General features: G+C 41.7%; 1 long non-coding RNA gene across 1 annotated transcript; it reads left to right on the forward strand.

The window, feature by feature from the left end:
- Positions 1–4,917: 4,917 nt before the first annotated feature.
- Positions 4,918–6,994, forward strand: LOC141444226 (uncharacterized). Its single transcript, XR_012453144.1, has 2 exons — positions 4,918–5,136; positions 5,353–6,994. It is a non-coding gene; the product is annotated as an uncharacterized lncRNA (long non-coding RNA).
- The last annotated feature ends 2,070 nt before the right edge of the window (positions 6,995–9,064 follow it).

Below are 9,064 nucleotides of genomic sequence, written 5' to 3' on the forward strand. Positions count from 1 at the left end.
TCTTACCGCTTGTAAGGATTTTTTGAATATTGATCCGAAATGTCGTTTCGATTTTGTAAAGGAAAAAGGTTTGTGTATCCTATGTTTTTCGAACGCACATCGCGTAAAAACTTGTCGTGCCTCTCGTTGTAGTGTTTGCCAGTGTTCGCATCACACATCCTTACATTTCACTAAACCAGGTCAGTCAATTCCTCCAACTCCCCCTCCAGTGGAAGGCAGTGTGCCGCATAACTCTGGTAATCCGGGTAGTAGTCATACAGTTTTGACTTCGCTGGCTGGTGAAGGTACAGTTTTGTTTTCAACTGCTAGGATTGAAATTAGAGATGGTCATGGTAATTTTAAATCAGTGCGTGCACTTCTCGATTGTGCTAGCGCCTGTAATTTCATAACTGAATCCTGCGCTAAAAGGCTGGGACTCAATATTTGTCGTGGTCATCATTCCGTAAATGGAATTGGAAATTCTGTCGCTCAACCGCTCGGTTCACTATCGTGTGAAATAAAGCCAGCTGGTAATAAATATTTGTCGTCTAATATTAAATTAGAAGCTCTCGTTCTGTCGTCGATATGTGCTGACCAACCTACCCAATCTGTCGACTCGTTGAGGTGGTCTCATATATCAAATCTTCGGCTTGCGGATCCAGACTTCGCTCAACCTGGACCAATAGATATGCTGCTGAATGCAGATATTTTCTCGTCTTCGCTATTGCCTGGTCTTAAGCGAGGGATGCCTGGGCAACCCCGAGCATTTAATTCTATTTTTGGATGGATCGTTATGGGTGAGTGTGACACCAGTCGACTCACAACAAACACTGTCGATCGTTGCAGGAATAATAACTGCCTTTTCGTTTCGAATCATTCGCCAATGTTGTCGTTGGATAATTCCATAAAAAAGTTTTGGGAATTAGAAAATATTAGTTCTCCTGTTAAATGTTTTTTGTCGAAGGAGGACCAACTTTGCGAAGATTATTTCGTTAGTAACCATTCTCGTAATGAAAAGGTAGGTTTGTGGTCCCTTTACCTTTTGTAGACCCTACAAATAAACCTCTTTTTCATAACTCTCGCGAAATCGCGCTTAAGCGATTTTTATCGTTGGAGCGTAAGCTCAATTGTAATCTTGAGTTCAAGAAGTCGTATGTCGGTTTCATGGAGGACTATGAGTCCCGTGGTCATCTCGAGGAGGTGGATCCTCCTACTGCTGTTGTCGGTCAGTTCAATTACATACCTCATCACGGTATTCAGCGTGCTTCAGTTACCACACCTCTTCGTGTTGTCTTCGACGCCAGCGCGAAAGATGGTAAAGGTATTTCGTTGAACGACACCCTTCTCGCTGGTCCTAAACTTCAGGCTAACATTTTCGATTTACTCATGCGCTTCCGTTGGCATGCCGTGGTATTCACAGGCGATGTGCAGCAAATGTACAGGCAAATATTGGTACCTGAAGAGGACGCTGATTACCAGCGTATCCTATGGAGGCCCTCTCCTGCTGGACCCGTGCGTGATTATCGTTTGTTAACTGTTACGTACGGCGTGTCCTCTGCTCCGTTTCAGGCTCTTCGAACAATGGCTCAACTTGCTCAGGACTCCGCTGATAAATATCCTGCTGGTGCCGCTGTTCTTGCTCGTGATATTTATGTTGATGACGTCGTCACAGGAGCGGATTCTGTTGAGCAAGCTCTCTCGCTTCAATCTGAGCTCACAAAAATACTGTCGTCGGGAGGTTTCCATCTTAGGAAATGGACTTCCAACAGTGGGACCTTTCTTGATAGCCTACCACTGTCGGATTTGTACTCTGAAGAGCTAAAAAATTTTGAAGAACTATCGGACGTCTCGCTCAAAATATTAGGGCTCTTGTGGCAGCCTCGGTCTGATTCCTTTCGTTTTCGGGTTGCTAGGATTAGTGACTGTCGTTGTACAAAGCGTACAATTTTGTCGGAAATTGCTCGCATTTATGACCCTTTGGGTTTCCTCGGTCCGCTGACTTTTTACGCCAAATACATTATGCAGCTACTTTGGACCGCTGGTGTTGGGTGGGACGAGGACGCGCCTTCTGATATCGCTTCAGAGTGGCGGCGTCTTAAAGCTGAACTGCCGTCGTTGGCGTCAGTGTCCATTCCTCGTCGTATCGTTGGCCCTTTCGTTTCGCTACAACTCCACGGCTTTGGAGATGCCTCTGAGCGTGGCTACTGTGCAGTAGTTTACTGTCGTTTCGTAGACTGCCATGGATCATGCTCAGTCGTCCTTTGCTGTGCGAAGTCAAGAGTCGCGCCTCTTCGTAAGCAGTCTATTTCCAAGATTGGAACTGCAAGCTGCCGTTCTTCTCTCCGATCTTATGCATTCTACCACCGAAGCATTGAAACCATTCTACTCCGTCGACGAAATTTTCGCCTGGTCGGATTCTAGTGTCGTTTTGTCGTGGATAAAATCGTGCCCATCGAAATGGAAAACGTTCGTGGCAAATCGCGTTAGCCACATTCACGACATTATTTCGCCTGACCGATGGAGGCACGTCGGAACCCACTCGAATCCCGCAGACTGCGGCTCGCGCGGTCTATTGCCCACTGATCTCGTCAATCATGACATGTGGTGGAGTGGCCCTTCGTGGCTCGCAGATCGCGAGGACAAATGGCCAGCTACCAGTACGCTATCGTTTTCGAATTCGGACCTACAAGAGGAGCAGCGAATCTTTACCCTTGTCGTTGCTAACGAACCTACTCTCGTCGAATCGTTATTGAACAAATTCTCGTCGCTTTCAACGTTGAAGCGAACTTTATCGTATTGCTTTCGGTTCATTGATAATTCGAGACAATCTTTCCCGGAAATCGTGTTAGCGGACCTATAAAAACATCGGAACTACATAGGGCGTTTAGATTTTTATTAAAGTCAGTTCAGGAGAGTGTGTTTTCGTCGGAGATTGAGCACTTGAAGAAGGGCTCTCCCAACTCACTTCCAAGAAGTTTAAGAAAACTGTCACCGTTTATCGATGAAGTAGGTATTCTCAGGGTGGGCGGTCGCCTTGCCAATTCTAAGGTTGGATTTGATGTTAAGCATCCGTTGCTGTTACCTCGGTCACATCGCCTCACTTATCTTCTAATTAGCGAGTACCATACCCGCTTCATGCACCCCGGTGCACAGACTCTTAAAAATCTTCTCTCTCGACACTTCTGGATTCTTTCGTGTAAACGCGCTATTCACTCCGTCATCTCGAGTTGCCTTAAATGTTTTCGTGTTCGTCCGCACCTCGCTCCCGTCCCACTCATGGGTAATTTGCCTTCGTATAGGGTAAACCAAATCAAACCTTTTTCGAGCTCTGTCGTCGATTACGGTGGACCCTATCACATTGCCCTTGGGCGTGGCCGCGGTGCTAAGAGCTTTAAGGGCTACATTTGCGTTTTCGTCTGTACCAGCACGAAGGCGATCCATATCGAATTGGCCTCTGAATTGTCGTCGGAAGCTTTCTTAGCTGCACTGCGGAGGTTTATCGCGCGTCGTGGTCGTTGTAGCCATCTTGTTTCAGACCAAGGTCGTAATTTCGTTGGTGCCAGCAACTATCTCGGTTCTATTATGGAAAAGGCCGCGGGATCGGAGGAGATTAAGTTTTCGTTTAGCCCTGCTGGCAGTCCCCATTTCAATGGTCTGGCCGAGGCCGGGATCAAATCGGTAAAGACCCACTTGGCTCGCGTTATCGGTTCCCAACGGCTCACTTTCGAGGAGTTCTACACTGTGTTAGCCCAGATCGAGGCGATGCTAAATTCGCGCCCTCTGACACCCCTTAGCTCGGACGCTAATGACCTCTCAGCCTTAACCCCGGGGCATTTTCTTACTCTGGAGCCTCTGTCGATCATGCCAGAAGAAAATTTCGTTGATTCAAATCTTGGCGTTCTACAGCGTTGGAAACTCATACAAAAGATGCACCAAGATTTTTTGGTATCGGTGGCATCGTGAATACATGCACACGCTACAGCAAAAGGCTAAGTGGGACAAGTGTAATTCCAATATTACTGTAGGAACTATGGTACTCATCGTTAACGAACTATTGAGTCCACTTCATTGGCCATTAGGTCGTATTGTCGCTCTGCATCCCGGTGCAGATGGTATTTGTCGAGTGGTAACCGTAAAGTCTGCAGCTGGTCAGTACAAAAGGCCTCTCGCGAAGATATGTCCTTTGCCTTTGGCAACAGACATTTAGCTTAACTTAATTTCTCGCTTACACTGCTTTCACCAACGTAAGGTAGTGTAACTTATCGTAATTAGTTCGTATTATTTGTTAGCATTAAGATATTCATAATCTCGTCTCGAGTAACCACCTTCTGTGGTTCGTAGTTATCGTTCTCGTGGTAAATGCCGCGGTACATCCCGGTATACCGCCGGATTTAGGTGGGCGGAATGTTCAATCGTATCGATCGTATTTTTAAGTTGGTACAATATAGCTGTCAAATTGACTGTCATCTGACATTTGAATTGGCTTTCGATTTTGACAGTTAGCTTTCGGATTCGAACCGAGTAGGTCGGTGTGAGTCGCTCTCGTCGGTCGGTCTAAGTCTGTCGTATTTTCGTTTCTACGGAACCCTCAACCAAGGTGTTCGCGAACTACTTTCAAAGTATCTAAAGTAGCATCATTGAAGTTAAAGAACGATTGAGATTGCGTTCGTGCTGTACGTGGAGTGAGCTTGTGGAGTTTAGCGGCGAGAGAAGGATCTACACTGGGCCCAGCTCTGGATTTAACTCTAAGTGCCTGCTCGGACCTCTGCTGCTTCAGGAGAACAGGTGAGCGCGACCGCAATCGAATATTTCATGTAAACTGTGCCTTAATCAAATCCTGAATTGGGAAACACACGTTAGAAATCGTCATTGTTGGAAATCAGTCCATTCATATTTTCGTTTTTCGTCATATCTCTCGGGCATCGTGCCACAAGTATTTTTATAATATCACTCAATATGGCTGGTGTTTTTGCTAACAATTATTCGTGCCGACCAAGTCCAGTAAAATACTTGCAAAAGATTTTGCACAGCAGTGTTTTTTGCACTGTTTGTTTGGAAATAAGCGACGATTTGTTGCATTTGAATGATTCGATATTTAAAAGAGACTGGGAAGGCAATGCGCTACGTATAAGAGATGTTTTGAAAGAAATATTTGGTGTAAGTACTGTTTTGTTTTATTACACAAGGTATAATGAATTGTAAAGTCGTTTACATATTTCAGAGCAAAAGTAAAACCTAATATATATATATATTAATGTTGTTTTCAGGGCTAAAATAAAATATTAATTAGCTGCATCATAGAATTATTCTTTTGGTCTCAACTACCCCTGTTCATCTTGAATACTAATAAAAAAAATATTGTTGTCTTTTCAGTCTATTGACCTCCTCAGTGAGTACATCTGTGAGCCTTGCAAATCTGCAGCAGCTAGCAGCTACTCCTTCGTCAGCAGGGCCAAAAGAACTGCGGAAACTATCACAAAGTACCTCAGGCAACTGAACAAAGAAACTATAGATTTGACCTCTCGCATCATGTTAGATAATGATTGGAAAAATGCTTTGATCGTATTAGAGGATCCCTCTTATAAGAAAACCGTAACAAGTAAATTGAAGAACCAAAGCTCGACACATATACATATCTGTGATCTGTGTGGTAAAAGATTTCTCAGAAAGCATAACTTGGTCAAACATTTAAAACAACACAATGGTGTACAATTTTTGGAATGCCCGCATTGCGTGAGCAAACCCTGCATGCATGAGAGGTATATACTGGCATTCAACAAGCAAATATTGCAAAAATTAGAGGTAACGAATTGTGTAGAATGTGACAAGGAAATACATACACTACCAGACCTTATTGCACATGTAAATAAGAAACACTTGAATGTTGCATCTAATGTATGCAAACAATGCGGGACATCTTTCTATAAAGCAAGGGACTACAAAAAACACTTTGATAGTCACCACAATTTCAAACATGTGTGCAAGTCATGCTTCAGTAATTTCAGGACCGAGAAAGACGTGAATACTCATATGGAAACTTGTAAGAGTCATTTAAAGCTTAGTAGTAAGTTGCACATGTCAAGCCCTTTGAGTGGTTATCCCAAGAAGCAGATGAAACATAGCCTTGATCCCGGAAAAAGGGTGAAAAGAATACAAAAGACCTACAAATGTTCAATTTGTGACAAAGTCCTCAAAAAGCAGGTAGAGTTCCGCACTCATGTCAGAATGCATGAGAAGAAGCCGAATCAGTGTCTCTATTGCAACAAACAGTTTGCCACTAGACAAGAATATTTAACCCATATACAGACTGACGAACATCGGAAAAGCGTACCGTTTAACATGTACAGGCATCAATGTCCACATTGTGACTATGGTGGCAATACTGCAGCAATGATCGAAGCACATGTCAACCGTATACATTTAAGCGTTAGACCATTTAAATGTGAACAGTGTCAAAAAACATACTTTGATGAGATACAGCTGAAAAAACATATGAAAATACATACAGGACAAGTTAAACTGAAAGTGTGTGATACTTGTGGTGCACACTTAGCAGGGCCAACGGCTTTAAAGAAACATAAAAGGATTCATACTGGTGAAAGACCCTATCCCTGCCCGTACTGTGATACTAAAACTACATGTTCTGATATGCTAAAGAATCACATAATGCGCAAACATATGGAAGCAACAATAAGTTGCCCTCTGTGCACTACTAAGTTTCACACTATGACAAACGCGCGGAACCACGTGAAGAAGACGCATTGGAAGAGTAAAGAGAAGTTTGATTACACAAAGCTCAAGGGATTGGCGCCTAAAGATTATGACTTCTTTAGAGATAGAAGGAAAGCTCTCATGTAACTAACATACAAATAAAAAATACACTTCTACGAAAACACACTTCTCTACCACTCAAAGGTTGACTGGCAGAGATCCCTTCAGGGATAAGTCCGCCTTTGTACTTATGTATTTCCTTTTTGTACAATAAAAAGTATAAACAAACAACAAGCGAAAATAACCCTTTAAGTTTTTATCTGCTATGGAATGAACGCTTGTTTAAGGGGAAGGCTACCCATACCTACTATAAAGATCTGTCAATAATGATCCTTATCGATGGATTTCAATCTTAAATTTCTTTAACGTAAATGCTGACATCAGTTAATATACGATTTTGAAGGTGGTAGAGCCTTACTGTAACCACTTGCTGGCTGCAGTACAAATGGGCCGGATCGACCAGGTTAGTATCACACTCTCACAGAATACCGGCGTGAAATAGTAGTTTTGCTACTGTTTCGTTCGGTAAGTGGGAGGTCCAGAGGCTCAACTCACATTCACAACTTCACACGTTTTTCGGAGTCAAGGTTACCCTCAAGAATAAGCTGTTTCTTTATTTTTTATTGTTTTTATGTGGAAGCAATACATTTTCTAGGTCTACATTTGTCTTAAAAACGACACAAATGAGACCCTTAATTAATATATCTAAAAAAGGGAAATTTTGGACAGAGCCATATTTTTTTTAAAGAAACAACAAAGGGAAATTATTAATTGCACATCAAATAAATAAACTTTATTCCCATCATAAATGTTGTACACCAATTAAATTATTTCAAAACAAATAAACTAACAGCCTTATTCATAAAAATCCTTAATTGAGGTTTGATCGGTCTGTTACTTAGCAGACTGATTAAGCTTGTCAGACGGTTGTCAAGAAGTATGATTCATAAACGCTTGCTAGCAGTCTGCTAGTTGTTGAGCCGCTGATAGACTGATTAGACTCGTTATGTTGGCCACCTTGGCAAATCAAAGACAAAAAATGGCCTAATCGATAATTAAAAAAAAAAAGTTGACAGCAGTGACAGCAAATTAGCAGGAAAAAAAATAAAAAGCGAGAAGTTTGTTTTCCCGCCATTTCCGATCCGCATGTTTATGTTGTGCAAAAAGCCATAATTGTGTTAATCATCCTATTTTTTTTTCATACTTATTGTTAATTTATTGCTGCTAATTTAGAGGATTTTTAAATACAAATTCCTGAAAATATTTTTTCCTGGTTTTTTTTTAATCTTTGCGTAACTTCACCCTTCACTAAAATATCTTCGGTATGGTTTTTTGCTCTTGTCAAAGTCAGCTGTTCAAACTTGTGGCGGCCATTTTGTGACTTAGCAGGGAGATAAAGGAGGGTCTACGGTCCGCTAACTTTAGCAGAGCCTTGATCGACTGATTAGCGCTAACAGACGTTTATGAATCATGTTTTTTAGCATCGGGCCTTCAAGGAGCCTTCAAGGAGGCTCTAACTTTTTATGAATAAGGCTGTAAATGTTTAGCAAAACTAGTACCTACTGCAGATAATTCGAAAATATACCTACATCAATCTACAATATACAAAAATACTACAATCACATCAAAAATACTGACTGCACAGCAAAAAATACTGACTGCATAGCAAATAGAGCGTGCGTGGATAATACTCATTCTCATAGCAAAATAACGGGTACGACGACGAGCGGAGCGAGGAGGAGCATTAGGTACAAATGCGACCACAACGCGCGAGCCGAGCGAGCGAAGCGAGCGCGCCGCGGCAGCGGCCGGAGAAGCGCCAGAACCTAATTTATTTGAAATGCGTTTCATTTATGTAAACACGTAAACTGCTGTGCGTTATATGAAAATAGAAGCTAGATTTAAATAAAAAAGAGTTACAAGGTATGATGTGCGTTAGTCATTATTAGCTGTGCAATAATAAAAATGCTTTACTTTAAGATAAGTTCGCCACGAATATAAGTTGCGGTTTATTACGTAATATTTTGAGTGAAGTATTTTGCTGTGCAATCAGTAATTTTGATGTGAATTCGGATTTTTTTTTTGGATAAAAAAAGGACTTTTTTGATGTGCGTTTAAATACTACCCTTTTTTAAACAGATAATAAAACTCCAGTATGTATACGTCATCACTTTTATTTAATTATGGTTCAATATGCTAATACATATGTATATAAATATGTAGCGTACAGAGATACAGACAATTATGGCTGGTTAATGTAAATTTAAATCATTCCTTCTACACCATCTCACTTGAAATGAATAAAAACAAGAAA

The sequence above is a fragment of the Choristoneura fumiferana genome, chromosome 29 (genome assembly GCF_025370935.1).
Source record: "Choristoneura fumiferana chromosome 29, NRCan_CFum_1, whole genome shotgun sequence".
Lineage (NCBI taxonomy): Eukaryota > Metazoa > Arthropoda > Insecta > Lepidoptera > Tortricidae > Choristoneura > Choristoneura fumiferana.